This window comes from Protopterus annectens, chromosome 8.part0 (assembly GCF_019279795.1).
Source record: "Protopterus annectens isolate FY-2018-M chromosome 8.part0, PAN1.0, whole genome shotgun sequence".
NCBI lineage: Eukaryota > Metazoa > Chordata > Ceratodontiformes > Protopteridae > Protopterus > Protopterus annectens.
In genome coordinates this window covers 1,674,274,245-1,674,281,805 of record NC_056741.1, presented here as the reverse complement: position 1 = coordinate 1,674,281,805, position 7,561 = coordinate 1,674,274,245, and the positions used below count along the sequence as shown (strand labels likewise).

At 41.6% G+C, this 7,561-nt stretch overlaps 1 non-coding gene across 1 annotated transcript; it reads right to left on the bottom strand.

Annotated features, from left to right (window-relative positions):
* Positions 1–4,756: 4,756 nt before the first annotated feature.
* TRNAE-CUC lies at positions 4,757–4,828 on the bottom strand. Its single transcript has one exon. It is a non-coding gene; the product is annotated as a tRNA-Glu (tRNA).
* Between the last annotated feature and the right edge of the window lie 2,733 nt (positions 4,829–7,561).

Genomic DNA, 7,561 nt, shown 5'->3' with positions numbered 1-7,561 from the left:
GTGTATGTTGAACTCTCTTGTGAGATGCTTGTGAAATGGTGGAATGCATGACAGCTTCCAATTTGTAGTCATCTGTGAAATTGTTAGCCAAAGTCCCCTGACATTAATCTTTACCTCAAAGTAGTAGATATCAAATAGGAGTGGTCCCAGCACGGAGCCCTGAGGTGTCCCACTGGTGACCCGTGTCTTAGTGAAGATGGTATCACCAATCCTGACTTCCTGGGTCCTGTCTCTCAGACAGCTGCTGCATGAACCTGCTGCCCCTACTGAATGACTCCTCCAAGCTGCCTATCTGTGGCACCATGACAGATAGTAACTTTTTAACAAATGTGTTTTTAATGTCTTCTATATTAGATGTTTTTCAGAAACATCACAAGTAGATATAGATACTAGCCATACAAATACAAAAAAAAGAGTTAAAGAAAAATACAAACATCAGTATATCAACACAGTAAAACTTGCAGTCAATAAATAATGCCCACATTTCCAAAGTAAAACATACATTTATCAGTAAAGCAGCACAACAGATAAGACAACCTATAAATGTACCCATTTTTCAACAGATATTTATTAATATTTCACCTCCCCACCGTCACCCTCAGCTTCATCACTTTTTGTACCTTTACCTAATATCTAATCATCCCCTATATACAGACTCCATACCTTCCCCCATCCCATAACTGTCAGCTTCTGTTACCTGTTAACTTTGTCAGTCACCCCATCCTAGCTGCTCTCAAGTTATTTTCTCAGATCATGCTGTCCTTTCTTCACATTGAACATACTACATATTAATCCTCCCAAAAATTGACAGCCGAGTCCCCCTACCCTACGCCAGACCCCTTTTCCCTTCCCTACACCTAACAATATAAATTTCAAGTCTCCTAAGAATATTCCTTTTTTAAGTTGCTTCCCACCTCTGGATGCACGTCTCCTAGCTTTCTTGAACTGTTGGACAGCCTCAGAATATCTATATCTATATACATATATCGTTCCATCATTGGTTTCCCTACAATGACAACAGCTACCATTTACAATTTTCCATGGTCCAGGTTATGCTGCAGTAGGGTTAGGGGAAGGGCTGTGCCTCACATGGATGAGAAGTGTATTCCAGAGAATAGGAATTCTCTGAGAAACATATCTGTCCCTCCAGCATGTCCTGTTTATATCATAAGCAAAATTTAAGCCCTTAGATCTCATTTCTTTGATGCTGTTCATTCTTCGGATATGCAAAAGGCCCATTAGATCGGGATCCAAGAATACCTTGCATGCCAGGTATAGATCACCTCTCAGCAGTCTACAGGAAACAAGAGGATAAAGATAGGGCTTTGAGGTGATCTGTATAGCAAATTACATTTACACCCTGTATTCTTTTTGTGAGGAACCTCTGTGGATGTTTCAGTTGTTGCATGTGCCCCGAAGGGGACATTATACTGAATTATGGGTCTAATGAGGACTGAATATAGTGACATGCTGACCTCCCTGTACCTAGATGACATAGCCATACATATAAGTTGAGCGATACAGAATGACTTTCTTACTACCTTAGACACATATTGGTCATAGGCCAGGTTACTATCTACATGTGTCCCAAAATCCCTGACTACTGGGTCTACTTGTAGGGTGTTTTATCAATGAAGTGGTTTCCCAGAGTGGCCAACTTCCCAAAAGGTATTATTAAATTCTTGGCCTTGAGTTTGAAGCCATGGCTTTGGCACTAGTTATTTTTTTTTTTGCTTTATACCTTTGTAACGATGTTAGTATTTGGGGGGGATTCTGTAACAGCTCCTAGTTTAAACTTGATCATCCAGAGGCCCTTGACATTGGCCTTGCCTTCCAAGAAGTAAATGCCACACAGGGCTGGACTCAGAAAATAATTCTAAGGGACTCTGCTACTGATTACACTCTTTGGGGAGGTGGCCTCTCCAATCCTAATTCCAGGGTCCTATCTGTGGGCCAGCTGGCTATCCAGCATTTTACATAAGGGTTTTGCTTAATTTTGTGAGTTTGTTTACAATGTCTGAGTAAGGTATTGTATCAAATGGCTTAGCCAGGTCAAGGTAGGACAGTATGCACTGTTTTGCCCTCATCCATTGCCTTAGTAACCTTCTCAAAGAATTCCTCCAGGTTATTAGACATGCCCTGCCCTTGACAAAACCAAACTGGGTAGGTTTGAGTTTCTGAAGGTTTGCTATGTCATTGTTAATCATTTCCATGATAATTCTTTTCATGGCTTTGCATATGAGACTAGTCAGATTAGAGGGTGTCTCTAGTTCCTGGGATCTGTTGACGATCCACCCTTGTGCAGAGGGATGACCTTTGCAATTCCCCATTTGCATGGCAAAAAGCCTGCTCAGAGGCTGTTGTCGACTAGTAACTCCAGTAGTCCTGATAAATAATATTTCAGGCTATTCACTGTGCATTCTGGACCACTACTGGGGTCCATAAAAGCTGTGTTCTTGGCATTACAGAGCACAGCTAGGACCTTCTCCCTACTGATAGATGAAGACATTATGTTAGATGGTATTTCGTAGGGGGTGGGGGGTATGGTTTGGGTAAAGTTGGAGCTGAATTTGTCTGCCAGATTTGCTATATTTCCTGGCTCCAGGAACATGGCTGCATTTACAACCCGTTTGGCACACTGCTGTGCGTTGCCTTTGAGGTTTCTGTCACCTGAGAAGCTAACTTTACTTCAAAATTGGCTTTCTTGGCCTTAATTTGCCCTTTATTCACTTTGATGACAGAGTTTTTATCTTTTTGTGTGTTATTATTCATAATTTTAATTATGACTTTTTTTTTCTTTTGTTCAGACACCTGTTTAATTTTGGATCCCACCAGAATGGTTTATTTTTAGAAATTGTTTTGAGCTTACTTCTGGTAGTTGGCAGCAGCCTGTTTGCTACCACTGACATGGCTGTATAGAGTTTATGTGAACAATTCAGCATAAGCTACTGTGCTACCTGAGTTTGGAGGGGCTTGGAATGTTGAGAGGTTCTCTCTTTATAAAAGGTAGTTTGCTTTGGAATAGTTCCCAACTGTTACAAGATTTACTGGAGTTACAGAACTGATTTTTATTTAAAAGGAAATTGCTTTGTGATCTGACCATATAAGAAATGACATAACACTGGGTGGGGTGAAGCACTTTTTCATATTTGTTCATAGGCTGGTAATAGGCCATCAGCCCTAGGGCCTATACAAGCCTAGCCATAACAATTCCCTGGCTATTTCTTCCCACACTATTTACTTCCCTGGACCCCTGTTTTGCAGGGTGACTGACGTGATCCCTGGGGTGAATTTCCTTTCTCCCATCCAATCATCAAGGTTCCTTTTAAAGTGGCACTCTGCTTTGACATATATGGGCAATCTATTCCAGTGTCTGGGGAGTCTCTGGCTCAGGAGTTGTGAGGACCAGGTCCAATATGTTTGCACCTCTATTGGTCATATGCACTATCTGATCTAGGGTGTTTGTGTTTATACTGTCCAGGAATGTCTGTGCCTGCAGATATGGGGGTTGTGTAGGATTCCCAGGCTATAGAGGGTTAATTAAAAGTCCCCCATGTGTATGGTATTTGGTTGAATGGAGAGCATCTCCCATAGGTTTAAGTATGAGCTGTGGGTTACCAGGAATACTGAGGGTGGCCTACAACTTGCAAGGATATTGTATGGGACTTTGTCTATAGTAATCTATACATGGAGAAGCTAGTATACCGTCCTGTTTACCTAACCTAGATGAATGCTTGTTATTAATTGTAGATCAGGACACCTCCATCCTTACTCCCTGTCTGTGCAGTTGCTGGTCTAAACGTGTGGAAGGTACTGAATCCTTGCACTGTCTCCAGCTCTAAACCATGTCTCAGTAACTGCACAGATGTCTGCATTCTCTGGGGTGAGAAGAGCTTGGAAGGAGGGACTGGAGCTTTTTGTTTAAACTCCTGACATTCAGCAGTAGCACCTTTAGATTGTTATGCTATGTGGGAAGGTTTGTCAATTTGTCATTGCCTGAAAAAGACTCTGGGGGAGGGCAATGTTTAGCCATTATTCAAAAGCATAGCAGGCATACAGACCACCCATAGCAAAGTAACATGGTTTGTTAACCATATTCTCCCATGCTGACAAATATTGTATTGCCCTTAGAATGAAACCAAAAACTATGCCAGATATTAAAGTCAATCATCTTTTGTTCATATTGACATCATCCTTGGTGCAGATAGAATGCTGCCCAAGTTCTCTTTAATCTAATCCTCTCTATAGCCTGTATGTTTTTGTTTATTACAACCACATTTAATACTGCATTTCATGATCATTTTTGACTCCTATCAAATAAAATATTCTGGTTCTATGTACTTAGGTTCATAGGTTCATACTAGGCTATCTGCCCAAGGGCATTTACAAGCCTAGCCCATCGTTTTGTGGCTTACGCCACCCCTTTAGTATGGGGAACTATACCCATTATTTTGCTGTGCCTCTGTCGAGCAGTGACACTGAGGTAATCCCTGGGGTATATCTGCGATCTCCCATAATATATATAGGTTCATAGGTTAGTACTAGGCTAACTGCCCTTGCGAGCCATTTTAAGCCTAGCCAATTATCCTATGTGAGACTCAAACTCTGCACCTATTAGTACTAGGCTAACTGCCCTTTTGCGCCATTTGAAGCCTAGCCAGTTACCCCATGTGAGAATCAAATCCTGCGCCTTGTGTCTTTAAGGTAAACACCTTAACCATTATGTCATCCTCTCACCCCAAAAGTTCATTGAAGCTTCCCTGACCGGGAATCAAACCCGGGCCGCGGCGGTGAGAGCGCCGAATCCTAACCACTAGACCACCAGGGACTCCCCTTGAGTCCAAAATTCCCTCTCCACTCTTTAGTAGTGATTTTCATTTGCTGAAATTTAGGCATTTGCTTTCTGTTACACAGTACCAGCAATTAAAACTATTTAATTCCTGGAGAATATAGCGACCTGTCTCACCAGGCTCAAGGACACAATGCCCTCTAGCCTATGTCCTCACACTTTTATTCATAACTTTCTGTCCAACAGGCCTTCCCACAGCCTTCATCCCTGGATTGTTTACACTCTCACCCCCCCCCCAACAAAACATTAATGAAATCTCCTTTAGCCATACATCTTTTGAAGAATGTTGAGAGTATCTCACTTTTCCTACTAACTCATCCTAGAAGAATTCACTCAACCCTTTGTACGAAATTGCTTGACTTACTGGTGATCTGTTTCTCCTAATCTTGGCTAAATTTAGCACCGGAGTCTTCCATATCTCTTCATAAGGGTAACCTTACAACCAACCTGGGTAATTACTGACCTATTAGCCTTACAAGCCTCATCTACAAAGCCATGTAATGTATTACAACAAATCTTATAAACTGTGATATAGGTTCATAGTTATGTACTAGGGTAATGGCCTTTACAAGCCTAGCCATAGGATTACCCTGGCATAGCACCACCTGGCCTTAGCTCCCAGTGTCTGTCGAGTAGAGCCACTGGAGTTATCCCCAGGGTGAATTTTGTTACCCATCCACTCATCAAGATTTCTCTTGAAGAGGGTCAGCAAGGTGCTCTGTTTGACATGTATGGGTAGTCTGTTCCATAGCATGGGCAGTCTCTGGGTTATAAACCTGTCCCTCCAGCATGTTTTGTTAATTATGGTAATGAGGTTGAGGTCTCTGGAGCATGTGGTGCAGAGGGACTGGGATTTCTTTACATGTAGCATTTCTAACAGAACTGGGTCAGACATGGCTTTGTAAGTCAGAGATCGCCTCTAAGTATAGCTGGAGTTTTTGGAGTCTCTCTACATAGGACAAGTGTTTAAGGCCTAGGATCCTCTTTGTGAGGTACTTTTGTGGCATCTCCAGTTTTTGCAGGTGTCTAATGAGGTACATGCCAAATGGGGCATTGTACTCTATGATTGGCCTAATGAGGGAAGAGTAGAGGGAGACTATGACCTCTTTCTTCCTGGATGCAAAACCCTTAGTAATGAGATGTGCCACAGACAGACTTTCTGACCACAGTGGTGATCAAAAGAGAGGTTGCTACCAACCTGTGTTCCCAGATCTCTTATGTGTTCAGTGGACTACCATCTTATAACATGTTCTGTATTCAGTGGACTATCATCTATGTGGTAATTGATGGGAACCATGTTTTTCCCAAAGGGGGTGACAACACATATTTTGGCATTCATCTTAAGGCCATGGTCTCAGTGAGGCTATTTTGTAGGATGTCAACATCACTTGGGGAGTTAATAACTATCAACTTGCAAGCGTCTGCAAACTTTGTCAGCCAGAGTCCCTTCATGTTGGCCTGGATTTCAGAGAAGTAGATACCAAACAGAAGAGGACACAGGACCCAACCCTGTGGGACTCCATTCATGACTAATCAGCTGTCTGACTTGGAGTCCGCTACTTTCACACTGTGGGTTCTATGAGCCACTTTACAACCCACCTAGTGATATAGGGGTTGATGCCAAGCTTAGTGAGATTTTTCTATGATTCCTGAGTAGGGAATGGTATCAAAAGCCTTGGCCAGCTCAAGGTAAGCTGTATGAACCACCTTGCCTTCTACCATAGCTCTGGGGACTGACTCAAAGAAGTTGAGCAGGCATGATCTATCCTTCACAAAACCAAACTGTGTGGGATCCAGAGTTTGGAGATTCCCTATATCCTTGTTTATTAGGTCCATAATGATGCATTCCATAGCTTTTCATATCAGACTAATGGGGTGATAGGTCCCAGGGTCTAGTCACTCCTTTTTAGAGAGGGATGACTGTAGCAGTGCACCATTTGGTAGGGACAAAGCCTAAGGTGTTGGATTTTGATAAAGAATGTTTTTTTTAGACTTGACCAACAATTTGGCTTTGCATAGGTTAGGTCCCATGTATTTAATCTGGTGGACTTCTTCAAAAAGGTTATGGAGGCTGTTGATGGGAGGCACGCAGTACATACAGATTATCTTGACTGGAAAGGCCATTGACATTATTCATCATGCTTCTATCATACAAAAGCTAATTGCTTTAAAAATCAACCCATATGTGGTAAGGTGGGATGAAAGTCGGCTTATAGACAGAACCCACACAGTGCAAGTTGCAGGAGTCTCATCTGCGAATATTACACTTACCAGTAGTGTCACTCATGGTTCAGGAACTTCTCCATTTTGGTATTTACTTCAGATCGCCAAGCAAAAAGCCAATACTTCTGCACAAAAATTATGGTCCTTACAGTCAATTAGGTACCTAGCTAGTGCATTTGTCAACCTACCATGTTTTATGTCAAATAAGTGCTCACCTATCCTATTCTTGAAGTGTCTACTTGTCTTTATGTAAAATATAGGACAATTTTGACACTTTGCTATATAAACATTTTGAGTGTTGCAATTATACTGTATTTATCTTAATGGTTTTACCATTCAAAAGAAACCGGTCTTTTGTTTCAAATATATATGGACAAAACATGTCCATATTGCAGTTGTGATTTCCTTTTATTCTATTGGTATAACCTGTATCCAAAAGTTTGCTCATTTCAAATATATTCTTGAAAGTTCTGTCTTTCCTATAAATTA